Here is a 14758-nt window from a genome sequence, read left to right on the forward strand (position 1 = left end):
CCCAGTGGCAAGTGGCAAGGAACTACATTAATTGAAAATCACGAGAAGCTGTGCTCAGGGCAAGTCCATGCTGACAAAAGATATGGCGCAAACAGAAAAGTGGTGTCAGGGTGACAGGAAAGGGAAGCAAAAACATTGCACACAGAAAACAGAATACAGAGCAGCAGCCCCTAGATAAATCAGGCTTCTGGAATTCAAAGGATATGTATCTCAGACTAGGTGGTTCCCCTGAATCTTGAGGTATGGACAAACATGACTGTCAGGGTGCTGTGCTATCTCAGGGCCTCTGAACTTGCATGTCTGTCCTAGAATTCACTCTGATCTTATTTACATACATGATTCATAGTGCCTACTCATGAACTCTTAATAGGCTGGAGTAAGGTGAAGGTGACTGAAGGTCAGGCTAGGAGATTCAATACGCAGGTGCTCTTGCCTAGAGCATCAGAGATTTACTTGGTTTTTATTACATGATTCTGTACCTCTCTTTAAGACAATGGAGGAATGACTCTAGGATGCTGTTTAAAATTAAATGGATAGAAGAGAGTGATTTCCTCAGCTTCATTGTTTCTAACTGTACTAGTACTACATCTTTCACATACTAGTTCTTTCCACTGCACACAGGTCTGAATAATACCATAATAGCCCAGGCCCAGAACTGGCTTATTGAAACCTCTTTACAGGTGTGATAAAAGAATCAATGGTTAAAAAAAAAAAAAAAAAGAATCAATGGTTACCACGTGTTGCTTTGTTTTTGTAAGGGAACTAACAGACTCCTCAAGAAGTATGGCAGTAAAAGTGTTCACTTCCTAGGCTTGTTTTGCTATTCTCAAGTCCAGACTCATGATCCGAGCCAATAATAAAATACAATCTTTTCTCATAATCTCCTTCTCAAAATTTTAATAGGAAGAATTTTCCCTAAGTAGAAAAGATGTAAAAGATTACTAATTTATTGAATAATCTGGACATACTGTGCTATAACTAGGAAGAAATTTATTTTTATTTCATTCATATCCTGCAAGCCTGTTTTACTAGATTTATATTCCCATTTTTAAATGTTATTTTTGGCCATGATACCTATTCTGGTTTTTTCTGTTTTGTTTTTTTTTGGTGTGTGTGTATGGATTTGTTTTTTGTGTGTTTTTTTGGTGTGTTGTTTTTTTTTTGCAGTACTGGGGATTGAACTCAGGACCTTGAACTTGCAAGGCAGGCACAGTGCCACTAAGCTACATCCCCCACCCTCCTATTCTGTTTATATTTGTGTATTTAAACAACTTTATGTTAAAACTTACTCAAGTAGGTGCCAGGGATGTAGCTCAGTGGCACTGCGCCAGCCTGGCAAGCACAAGGTCCTAAATTCAATCCCTGGCACCGAAAACAAAAACAAAAACAAAAAAAACTTACTGAAATGAAGTATGATACATATTAATACATCAATATATCATCCCCAAAATACCACGGTACTGGCACAAAAGCAGACATGTGGATCAGTGTCAAAGACTAGAGGATGCAGAAGACCCCAGGCACATTCAACCATCTGATCTTTGACAAAGGAACCAAAAACGTATCCTGGAGGAAAGATAGCCTCTTTAACAAATGGTGCTGGTGACAAAGATTCTGAAATAATTGAAGAAAGAAAATAGAGTAGTGACCAGTAGCAAAATTCAGTCTCTCCAAGATCCAGAATCCAGTCACTGGAAAATAACTTGTGAGAGGAAAAAAAGAGAAGCATATCACTGGGAATCAGGAGAGAACTGACAGAAAAAATTAAAAGTTATAAAAAGTTGGAAAGATGATCCACAATGCGGAGGAAGGAAGGAAGCAATCTGGACTCTTTCCTCAGGCCTCACAGTTTGTGGGGAGAGGAATTGGGCTCCTCAGAAGCAAGATAAGCTCCCACGGCTAGGAGATCTAGGGAGAAATAGCACAGGATTTTGCTCTGGGGGCACTCCTTCAACATGGCAGGCAACAGCCAGAGAGGGAGTCAAACACAGGTACTTGCCATGTCACTAGAGAGTGCCTGACCAGGCGGCATTTCAGGAAGGGGTTGCTTAAATCTAGGACTCAGAACTAAAAAGCAACATCACTTCAGGGTTCCCAGTGTTACTCTCCCACAATGACTGTCTCCCATAGCCATGGAAGACAGCTGCAGACAGGGAGTGGGCTAGAAAGAAATCCCCTAGGATGTGTAAATTTTGGGTAGGAAGGACTTGACCCCTGCCCCCCTACAGTGAGAGGACAGGTCACAGCTTAAACTGTGCTCAGACACACCTGGGTGTGAAAATGTCTGCTGCCATTAACCTTTGCCAAGCTGCCTACATCCACCACATATCTGAGGTCCAACTGCCTTCCCTATCCACATCTTAGCGTGGACATTGCCACAGCCAGGGGTAAACGGAGGGGCCTCTGGAATATGAACAAGCACACCTCACAAACCCAAAGGCCTTAAGCTAGGCAGAGAAAACTGAAACTTGATGGATTTCAAAACTGGATGCTAGAAGGAAACCACTCAATACAAAAGTATAGAGAAAGAAGAGCTTTTTCTGTTTTTTTATACATAAATTGAACTTTATTAAAATTTAAAATGTTCTACTGTGAAATACACTGTTAGAAGGGTAGAAAGACAAATAAGAGTCCTGGAGAAAATATGTGAAAGTCACATATCCAACAAAGGACTTGTAATCTCAAGAACTTCTTAGGCCTGGGATTTAGCTCAGTGGTTCCAGCGCCTGCTGTGCAAGGCCAAGGTCCTGAGTTCAATCCCTGGTACCAAAAAAAAAAAAAAAAAAGAACTTCTTAGGGGCACCATGGTACATTTTTTGAAAGACACATTAAGGGGTGGGGTATAGCATCCACGTTTTTTTTTTATGAGTATTTCTATTGATAAATTATTTTTAATTTTATGAGTTTTATTATACTAAACAATGTGTACTGAATAGGAAAATAAAATAAAAAATTAAAATTTTAATATATAATTATTTAGAATAAACATCAACATTTTCAACATCAACTGTTTATCTGCTTGCAAAATCTAAAAAACAACAGTAGAAATAAATTCCTATTTAACTAAAATGAAAATACAAACAAAATTCTACCACAGAAATAATCTTTGCTTCAATTATCACATGTAAGGCAGTCTTCACACAGGACAACAGCATGTTAATGTACACAAATCTCGCTTACACTGACAGCACACACGTGCTTAGCTTTCCTTTCCTGTTTGGCAGGCAAACTTCTCTCCTCTCTTGTCTTCCTCTTTTTTCAAGAGCTTCCTATTATATTATATCATTTGCACTTAGCAAGAAAATAAAAATCAATAAAATAAAATATCAAGTATATACTGTGTTTACAATAAACATCAACATTTTCTACATCAATTGTTTGCTTACTAAATCTAAAAAATAACAACAGAAATAAATTCCTATGCAAACTACAGTGAAAATATAATTAAAACCCTACCAAAAGTAGTTTTTACTTCAATTATCACACTTAAGGCAGTTTTCACACATGAAAACAACATGTTCCATACACAAGTATCCCTTACACTGATAGTGCATGTGTTTTGTTTTTCTGTCTTTTTTTGGCAGGACATACTTGACATCTTGCTTGTCTTCCTGTTTTCTTAGGAGGTTCTTGTGATGTTTCCCCAGTCTGTTCACCTAGCTGCTCAAGAATTCTTTTGTAGAGTTCTTTGGGTAGATACATACTGTTCTTCCTCTGTTATAATTAATCATTTATCAATTCCAGTCCAATCCTCTAAGAAAATTTCTCTGTGATATTTTGTGCTTGTTATTTTCTTTGTAAACTATGAAACTATGCCTGACATGTTTAGGATTGAGTAAAACATAATCATTGGCCAACATTTTGTGTTTCAAGTGACATCATAGTTGCTGCATTAACTCAACATCTCTCCCACCTTTCATTTGTTGTAAAATGTGACCATTTTTGGCTTCATCTGTGTTGTGGATTCACCATCAATCAGTTTTTCTTTTGTTTTGTTTTGAGACAAAGTCTCCTTATCTTGTCTGGCTAGCCTTGAACTCATTATGTAGCACAGATTGACCTTGAACTCACAGGATCCTCCTGCCTAGGGCCTTAGACTGCTGGAATTACAGGCATGCACCACCACACCCAGCTTTACTGTCAGTCTTATCATCATGGTAAAATCATAGTATTGACAATATCAATACTAGGTTTTTCTTCACCATACAGGAGGCCAATGTTACGCCTTTCTGAAATCCAAAGATTATACTATACATTTCTCTATTGTGAACATGGAACATTTTTTCAGGAATCTCTGCTTTGTTCTTGCAAATAGTTCCTGTGCTGGTCAACTGGTGTTCTTTTAGCAAAAATAACATCAATGGGTAACTGGTGAAACAATTGTCGAATGTGACATTTGGGTTACGTTTTGAAATGGTGCAACAAGTCTGTTCACAATGTCATACAGTTTATTACTGCATGAATAAAGTCCTGGTAGCTGAGTTCCAGGATAAATTTCCAAATTCAAGGTGTAAAATGTCTTCCGTTCTACCAGGGCATATATTTTATACCATATTTGGAAGTTTTGTCATATATTGTCAAAAGCTTCAATAATCATGAAATGATACAAGGTATTCATCAACTGTCATGTATTTGCACACTGTATAAATTGCTTTTCAGTTTGAAACAAAGCTTTCAACAAATAAGTGAATAGCAGCCAAATTGCTCGATTTTTTTTCTTTGTGGATCTTTTTGTCATCAAAACATAGGCAATTTTGAAGAAAACTAAATCTCTTGAGTGTCACTGTTATTCTAAAAATCTCAATGCCACATCTGTCACTTCCCCATAAATCCTTTAAATTCTGATAATTAGAACAATAAAGTCCTGCTATGAAAGCTTTTAGTTCAGATAGTGAGATTGCATGATAAATATATTTATGACTATTACTATGGATGCATACAGAAAGTTTTCTTATATTTCATTATTAGTGTATTTCAAAACATCTTGTAATACATCATCCATTACAAACAATTTCCAACATTGAATCTCAGTGTTGGCATTCTGACCAATAGGTTTCACCCTGGCAAGAACCTAATAACATTTTCCGACCAGGTTCTAATGTTGGATTGTTCAGGTCAAATATTTATTTACATTACTGTTTTCTTCCTCATCTGAATCAAGGTCTTCATTCTGTACTTCCCTATCTGTCATATCTTGCTCCATCTCACTGTCATAACTTCTTTGGCTTACATGATCCAAGTTATCATCGGTAGCTGAGTCACCTAATGACTCACAACCTCTTTCAAAAGTTGTAAAAGCAGATTTTCATGCAACATCATACTGAATTGGGCTATTTTTAGAAGTTTAAGTCCATGATCAACTAGTCTTGTGGCTTTTGGTCTGTTGCAAGGAAGCATATCACTGCCAGAGTGTGTGGCAGGGCAAAACTGTTCACATCATGGCTAGGAAGCAAATCAGAGAAGAAAGCAGAAAAGGTCAGTCCCCAAGTCCCCTTTCAGTGTGTTTTAGTTACTTTTCTTTTGTTGCTGAGACAAAATGCCCGACATCCAAAGTTAAAAGAGAAGGGGCTTATTTGGCTCAGTTTGTAGAGGTTTCACTCCATAATCAGCTGGCTCCAAGGTAAGGATGGCAAACAAGCATCACAGAGGAGAAATAGTTTGTGGCACCCACATAGTAGCAAAGGTAAAAAAGGCAGCTTTTTCTGTTTTGGGGCTCCTTTTTTATTCATTTTTCTTACTCGTTTTCATACTCCTTTTTTTCCTGTCTTTTTTTCTTTTAATTTTTTCTATTTATATTCTCCATATTATTTTTTATCCCTTTTTAAATCTATTTCTTCTTGATTTTATTTCAGTTACCTTTACCTAATCCTATAAATATCCTTCTATTCCATAATAGGATTCTTTTTGTTGTTGTTGTTGTTGTTTTTGTTTTTGGTACGGGGATCGAACTCGGGTCCTTGCGCTTGTGCAGCAGGCGGCAAAACCACTGAGCTAAATCCCCGGCCCCATAATAGGATTCTTTATCTCACTTTTCTCTCTTCCTTCTCATCTTCCATTGTTAAATTTTTCAAATTTTTTCTTTTTGCATTATCCCAACCCCTTATATCTTCAATAGTACAACCACTAAGCTTTATTCATCTCTACATGGTTAAGTCTATGTTACTACTGTTGAAATATTTTCTATCATTAGTTGAGGTATAATTATCATATTTAGTAGATATTTCCTGTATATCCATCTTTGGTTTGTCTTAGGATTTATACTATAATTTTAGATTTCTTTTCTAAGGTTAAGGGTGTTACATTATTGGTTCTTAAGGTATAACAATATCCACCTTGTCTTGGATGATACTACTGTTGCTGATTTACTTGATATTGCCAGGGTTGCCTAACTGTTGCTATCAATATGTTTTCTCTGCATGTCAATACCCAGATTACCTTTGTGACATTAACAATACTAGAGCCCATTCTCAGAGAACAAGTTGCTGGGCCAAATACACTGCATTCCCCCCACCCTTCTGTTTTACCAGAGGTGATAAGATCTTGGGGCAGAGGCAAAGGACTATAGTTGGTCAAAATCTGAGTACATGACTAAAAAGCAGACCTACTAAGAGATCTTCATACTAGAAATAGTCTTCCCACCACAAGAAAACACAAATCCAAGCACAAAACCAACCAAACCAAAAAAAAAAAAAAAGTGGTTGAAACATGAGAAGACAAGATAATAAAATGCCTCCCAAAACTTCCAACTCCTGCAAAGCTGGTCCATGAGGCATCAGGGAGTGAGGAAAGCAAAAGCCACACAACTGAATTATTCAAAAGGACAACACATGAGATTAAAAAACAGATGAATAATGTGCTCAGTGAGCTCACAGCAGATATAACTAATCAGGTAATGGAGGCAATAAACAAAAGGATCAGGGAGCCCACAGAAGACACTAACAAAAATCTAGCAGAGCCGGGGATTTAGCTCAGTGGTTCCCCTTGCTGCCTAGCAAGCGCAAAGTCCTGAGTTCGATCCCCAGTACCAAAAAAAATAAAAAAATTAAAAAAAAAAAAAATCTAGCAGAACTGAAAAACAAAACAAAACAAAAAAAACCCACTGACCTCTTTAGCAAAGAATAGGAGTTCACAAAAAGGTTCCAAACAGAAATCCAGGAATTAAAAATCATATTGAAAATACGAGAAGCAGAAGCAACCAATGTGAGGACAAAATATCAGAATTAGAAAACAGGGACATTTTCAAAGACCAGTTACTCAAAAATACATTAAAAACAATAAGAGAGACTTCTGGGAAGATGATGGAGTGGTAAACAGCAACAAATCAACTTTTCCAAGATTTGGAATTCAGACACTGGAAAATAACAATTTGAGGAAAGTAAATTCTAAGGACCCAGGAAGGATCTGAAGCAAAACATGGAGCCTCTAGAAAAAGTGAAGAGACAGACCACAATGCAGAAAAAAGAGGGGGAAAATGGCACTTTCTCCCCAGCTCACAGCTCACAGCATGAGAGAGTAGGATAGAATCTACAGAGACACTGTGAGGGCAGGTGACTCCAGAGACCTCTAGAAATGCACCAGTGGTAGAGCAGTGGATGCTGTGCACAACAGCTGGTGAGTGACTCCAGCCCAGGTAACTGCCATGTCCTCTGTAGAGGTTGCTTAGCCAGACACCACTTTAGAGAGGGGCTAACTAACCCCAGGACTCAGAACAGCCACGGGTTGGCTTCATTTCAGGGGCCCCAGTGTTGAAACCCAACAGTGACTGGGTAAGAGACAACCAAGGAAGACATCCAGGGTCAAGGAACTGAAGTCAGGCTTGCAAGAGACACCCAGAGTCTTGTAGTCTGGATGACTCAGGCCCCTACCCCATAATAAGAGGTTAGCACCAGAACTGGCACTCCACCCTAATTCTATTGCAGGTTTGCTGGGATTATCCAACACCCCACACTAATCCAACTGCAGGCTTCCTGGGATCAGCCAGCATGGATCTGGGATCATCCAGCTCTGTCTGCCTCCTTTGTCTACCAGTGACAGCAGAGACACACCCCAAATTGCACACTGCCACAAAACAACAGACACCAGAAGATAACCACAGTCTTGAAATCACAGAGAAATTACTTTCTTTCTTTCTTTTATTTCTCAATTTTTCCCCTTATCCCTTTTATTTTTATTGATTTATTATTTTAGTATCGGGGATCAAACTCAGGACCTTGCACTTTCGAGGCAGGCACAGCACCACTGAGCTAAATCCCCAGCCCCTTATCCCTTTTAAATATTCTCTTCTGAGGGTAAAATTGCTTTTTTTTAGATTGTTATATAACTATAAATCTTGTACCCATGGTTAAAGGTGACAAATTAATAGTTACCACAGTTTGTCATTTTGCAGTTTGTGCTTGAAGCTACTGTTATTACTGATTGTACTTACTTTAGCCAAGGATACATCGTCATGATCAGTTGTTCTCTCTTCTATGCTGTGTTAGTTACTTTACTCTTGTTGCTAAGACAAAATACCCGACACCCAAAGTTAAAAGGGAAAAGGTTTATTTGGCTTACAGTTCGTAGAGGTTTCAGACCATAATTGGCTGGCTGTGAGGCTAGGATAGAAAGCAAGCATCATAGAGGAGAAACAACGTGTTGCACACAAGGTAGCAAAGGCAATAAGAGGCCTTCACCGAGTCTTTCTGCCTCTTTTAACCCATCCAGACTACCGGGATTAGGGCAGTGCCAAACTAATCACTCACATATAGTGGTTTATTAATCACATGCTCTTAACCCCAGCATCACACATTCCAGATTCAACTACCTCTGAAAAAGAAAGTCCCACCTCATCCGCATGAGGCTTTGGGGGAACATCTAAACATAAACCCTAACATATGCCAATACTAAGACTGGGGGTCATAAACAATACTATAGTCCAGTACCAAAGAACTAGGTTCTTGGCCAAACAGGTAGCAACTTCTCATCCTTAATAAATTGAAGAGGCAGGGTCTTAGGACAAACTCAAAAGCCAGCTACGTGTAGAAGACATCTCTGAAAAGTAGTCATTTCCTAAAGAGTTCTCAATACTAGTAATAAAGCTGCCTACCATAAGCAATTTACAAGCAACAACATAGAAAACAAATTTTAAAAATAAAAAATGAAGGGCCGGGGATTTAGCTCAGTGGTTCCGGAACCTGGCTCGCAAGTGCAGGGTCCCAAGTTTGATCTCCAGTAACAAAAACAAAAACAAAAAATAAAAAGAGTAAACATGGAAGCAAGATGCAACCCCAGACCTCACCCAAAACAAATACAGGGTGGATTGAGGTGGAAGAAATTAAAAACCAACCAGCTGAACTTTCTGGAATGGTAGCACCAGAAGTAAAAGCAGATGAATGAGTCTCTAGAAAAAAACAAATCAGAAATAATTACACAGATAACTAAAGACATGATGACCATAATGAAACTATGGTTAGTGAATCTAAAGCAGATACAGATTTTTTTAAAAATAGAGGAACTTAGGAAAGTGATGAAAACCATGAATGGCCAACATAGGAAGGAACTGGATTACATAAAACAGATTCAAACAGATATCCAAGAGATTAAAAATTCTATTGAAAGTATATGCAGCAGAATCCACCAAAGTGAAGACACAATATCAGATCGAGAAGAGAGCTTTGTGGTTAGTGATCATCAAATGAAAGTCTTCTTAAAAATGGCAAGGGACCATGAAAAATCAATCTAACAGCTGCTAGATGATGCAAAGATGAATAACATAAGATTAATTGGAATCAGTGGAAGATCAGAAGACAGCATAAAATACATTAAAAAATCTGTTCACAGGGCCGGGGATTTAGCTCAGTGGTTTCGCCACCTGCTGCTCAAGCGCAAGGACCCGAGTTCGATCCCCAGTACCAAAAAAAAAAAAATCTGTTCACAGAAGTAATAGTAGAAAACTTCTCGAGCATGAAAAAAGAATTTGACATACAGATAAGTGAACCATATAGAACTCTAATTAGCCATGGTCAGAAAAAACTACAACAAGGCATATGACAGTCAAGATTCCAGAAATTCAACACAACAGAATATTAAAAGCTGTTAGAGAAAAGAAATGAATCATCTATAAAGGAAAACTCATCAGAAAAACAGCAGACTTCTCAACACAAACCTTCAAGTCAAGGAGAGCTTGAAGTGAAGTATTTCAAGCCTTAAAAGAAAACAGCTTCCAACCTGGATTGATGTATCCCACAAAACCATCTTTCAAAATTGATGGAGAAATAAGATACTTCCATGACAAAGAACATCTGAAGAAATTCAAGACTACCAAACCAGCACTCCAAAAAGTTCTGAAGGATATTCTAGAAAAAAGACAACAATCCCAAGAATCCCAATAGAATGAATCCACAAGGCAAGGAAAGATGTTAAACAGAAGGGAAAGAAAGGGAACCGACAACAGGAAAATAAAATGACAAGGAAAAGTCAATACCTATCAGTTATAACCATCAAAGTAAATGGTATCAATTCACCCATCAAAAGAAACAGATTGGCAGAATGGATCAGGAAACAAAATCCAACAATATGCTGCATACAAAGAACACATTTAGCGGGGCCAGGGATTTAGCTCAGTGGTTCTATCACTTGCGTCTTAAGTGCAAGGTCCCGAGTTTGAGTCCTGATACCCCCCCCAAAAGAACACATTTAGTTCAAAAAAAAATTCATAGCCTGAAAGTTAAAAAACGGAAAATAATATTCCATGTGACAAAACCAGGAAAAAAGCAGGGGTAGCTACTTTATTTGTAGACAAAAGTGTATTTCAAGCCAAGACTAATCTAAAGAGACAAAGGTCACTACATAGTTGTTATGGGAAAATCCAAGAGGACGAGATAACAATCATAAATATATATGCACCAAATACCAGCACATCCAAGTATATAAATCAAACATTAATGGACATGAAAAATCAGATAAGCACTAATACAATTTTAATGGGGGATTGCAACACCTCAGTATCACAAATAGGTCAACTGGACAATAAATTGACAAAGAAATATTAGAGCTGAACCAAACCTTTGAACAAATGGACTTAGTAAGGCCAGGGGCATCACAATCCTTGACTTGAAAATATACTACAAAGCCACAGTGATAAAAAACAGCATGGTTGGGCCAGGGATTTAGCTCAGCGGTTTCGCCGCCTGCTGCGCAAGCGCAAGGACCCGAGTTGGATCCCCGGTACCAAAAAACCCCAGCATGGCACTGCCCCACCCCCAAATAAAAACAGACCTGAGGATCAATGAAGACGATCTTGATTCTGCAAGAATGGGGAAAGAAAATGTGGTTTTTACATACAGTGGAGTACTACAGTGCCATAAAGAAGGGTAAACTTGAGACATTTTTAGGTTAAGTGGGTGCACCTTGAGAACATAATTTTAAGTGAAATAAATCAAACACACGTTTAAATATCATTGTTTCTCTTGTGTGAGAAACCCAAAGGGTAAATACAGACCAAAATGATGATAGATATTGGGAAGAAGGAAGAAAATGTTAAAATGGGAGGGTAAATAAAGACCCAAATGATGACAGATAATTGGGAAGTAGGAAGAAAATGTTCAAATGGGAGGGGGAACAAGGGAGGGGAGAGGGGGAAAAAGAAGGGAGGGAAAAGGGATAAAAAAGAAGAACAGAAGGAAAACAATAGAAACAAAGTTTTGTAAAGGGAGAGCTGAAGAAGGATTGAAGGAAAGGGAGAGGAATGGGGGGGGAGATAATTAATATATATATTATATATATATATATATATATTTTGGTACCGGGGATCGAACTCGGGTCCTTGTGCTTGCAAGGCAGGTGGCGGAACCACTGAGCTAAATCCCCAGCCCGATAATTAATATATAATATGTACAGGTACAAATTCCTTGTGATGAATATGATCATTATGTATGTCAAAAGTGTACTAATAAAATTAATTTAAAATAAAATCGGAGGGAAAAACAACCAAATGAGAGAACATGAAAAACGGATCCAGTAGCTGCTAGATGAAGCAGAATAATAGAAGTTTAATTGGAATAAGTGAAAAATCAGAAAATAGCAGAAAGGACAAAAAAACCTATTTATAGAAATCGTAGCAGAAAACTCTCTCAATATTGTGAAAGAATCACATATACATATAAGTGAGACATATATAACCCCTAATAGCCACTATCAAAAGGACTGGGATTCAGCTCAGTGGCACCGTGCCTGCCTTGCAAGTGCAACATCCTGAGTTCAATCCTCTGTACCAAAAAAAAAAAGAGAGAGAGAAAGAAAGGGAGAGAACCTCCCCCTGTCACAACATAGTTAAAACCCTAGAAGTCCAACAGAGGGACAGAATCTTAAAAGGAACAAATCACTTATGAAAGTAAACAAATTATAATTACAGCAGATTTTTCAACATAAACCTTAAAGGCCAGGAGAGTTTGGAATGAAGCGTTTCAAGACTTAAAAGATAACTATTTCCAACCCAGATAATATGTCCTGCAAAACTTTCTTTCAAAATTGATGAAGAAATAAGGAATGATAGAGAGCACCTCAAGAAATTCATGACTGCCAAACCAGCACTACATACAATTGTGAAGGAAATCCTAGAAAGAGATAATGAAGCCAAAAATGCCAAAAAATCTAATAGAATGAATACGGCATGAGAGGTACAGTGAAGAGAAGGGGCGGGCAACAACAGGACAAGAATGCAATGACAGGAATAATTCAATACCCTTCAGTAGGGGGTGGATTTAGCTCTGTGGTTCCACCACCTCCCTCGCAAGCTCAAGGACCCGAGTTGATGAGTTGATTCCCGGTACCGAAAAACAAAAACAAAAAAGCAAAAAAAATCGCTTCTCGGCCTTTTGGCTAAGATCAAGTGTAGTATCTGTTCTTATCAGTTTAACACCCTTCAGTAATTGCTCTCAATGTGACTGGTCCCACTCAAAAGACACAGATTGGCAGAATGGATCAAGAAACAAAACCCAATGATATACAGTTTACATGAAACACATTTAATCCAAAAAAATGTATACAGATTAAAAGTTATAGGGTGGAAAATAATATTCTATGCGATGGGAAACAGGAAAAAGCAGAAGTAGCTGGGGATTTAGCTCAGTGGTTCCACCACCTGCCTCGAAAGTGCAAGGACCCAAGTTTGATCCCCAGTTCCAAAAAAAAAAAAAAAAAGAATATCTACTTATACCATTTTTAATCAAACACCATGATGGAGGTACTAACCAATGAGATAAAGCAAGACAAAGAAATAGGCACCCATATTGGAAAAAGAGAAATAAAACTTTGTATTATTTCAGTTGAAAATATGATATTTTTATATATATATATATATTTTTTTTTTTGTACCAGGGATCAAACTTGGGACCTTGCGCTGGCAAGGCAGGTGCCAGAACCACTGAGCTAAATCCCAGCCCAGGATACTCTATATTTAAAAGGCCATTAAGACTAATAAGTGAATTTAACAAGACTTCAAAACACAAGACCAATATATAAAAATCAGAGATTTTTGTTTTTATTTTGCAAGGCTTGGATTGAAGCCAAAAGCTTGTACATGGCCAGGCAAGCACTCTTACCACTGAGCTACATCCCCAACCCACTTTTATTTCTTTACAATAGCAACTGATACAGAAATTAATAAGTAATACTACTTATTATAGCATTAAACATGAAATTTAGGAAGAAAAAAGATGTGCAAGATTTGTACAGTGAAAATACAAAACACTGCTGTGACAAAGTGTTTAGACAGATGGTGGAATACTGTGTTCAAGAAAATATTGCTAAGATGTCAATTTTCTTCAAGTAAGTCTATAGATTCAATGCATTGTCAATGAAAATAGCAACATACTTGTTTTAGTCAAAACTGGCATGTTAATTATAAAATTTGCATAGAAATACAAAGGACCAAACATAACCAAAACAATAAACAATAAAAACATAATTGGAAAATAAATAAATAAATAAATAAAATAAATTTTAAAAAAAACATAATTGGAAAATGTTCCTACCTGATTTCAAGACTTTTTATAAAGTGATCGAAATTAAGACATGATATTGGCATAAAAATAAACACCCGACTGAGATGCAGCAGCATATACCCAGTTTCCCAGCTCCTCAGGAGGCTGTGAGGGAGGAAGACTAAGAGTTCTGACCAGCCGGAGCACTTTAGCAAGAGCCTGCCTCAAAACAAAAACAAAAAATGGCTGGGGATGTACCCTTATGTTAGAGCAATCCTGGGTTAGATTCCCAGTACCAGAAAGAAAAGAGAGAGAGAGAGAGACAGAGACAGACAGAAAGACAGAAAGATAGATATATAAACACAGCACTGGAACAAAATGAAGAGTCCGGAAATGGATCCTCAAATATATCATCAGTTGATTTTTGACAAAGGTATAAAATAATTCAATGAAAAAAGCAATAAATGGTGTAGTCTTTTCTCAACAATTGGATATGTTTATGAAAAGGAAACTAAATTTTGATCCATACTTCGTACTATACACAAAGATTAATGGAAGATACGTTGTAGAAATAAATGTAATAGTGCAGTGGTAAAGCAAGTGCCAAGGATGCCAAGGCCCTGGGTTTGATCCTCAGCACTAAAGAATAAAAGAGAGAGAGAGAGAGAGGAGAGAAGAGAGAAAGAAAGAAAAAGGAGAGAAAGGGAGGGGGAAAGGAGGGGGAAAGGAGAGAGGAAGGGAGGGAAAGAGGCAAGAAAGAGAAAGAAAGAAAGAAAGAAAGAAAGGAAGGAAGGAAG

At 37.6% G+C, this 14758-nt stretch overlaps 1 long non-coding RNA gene and 1 pseudogene across 1 annotated transcript in view; one reads left to right on the plus strand and one right to left on the minus strand.

The window, feature by feature from the left end:
- Positions 1–14758, minus strand: part of LOC110350977 (uncharacterized) — a 48596-nt gene that overhangs the window by 18127 nt on the left and 15711 nt on the right. The gene's annotated exons all lie outside the window — the stretch shown is intronic.
- Positions 12839–13014, plus strand: LOC147827734 (U2 spliceosomal RNA; annotated as a pseudogene).

Source organism: Heterocephalus glaber, unplaced genomic scaffold (genome assembly GCF_053883595.1).
Source record: "Heterocephalus glaber isolate CG9 unplaced genomic scaffold, H.glaber_assembly_v1.0 deba00001442, whole genome shotgun sequence".
Taxonomy (NCBI): Eukaryota; Metazoa; Chordata; class Mammalia; order Rodentia; family Bathyergidae; genus Heterocephalus; species Heterocephalus glaber.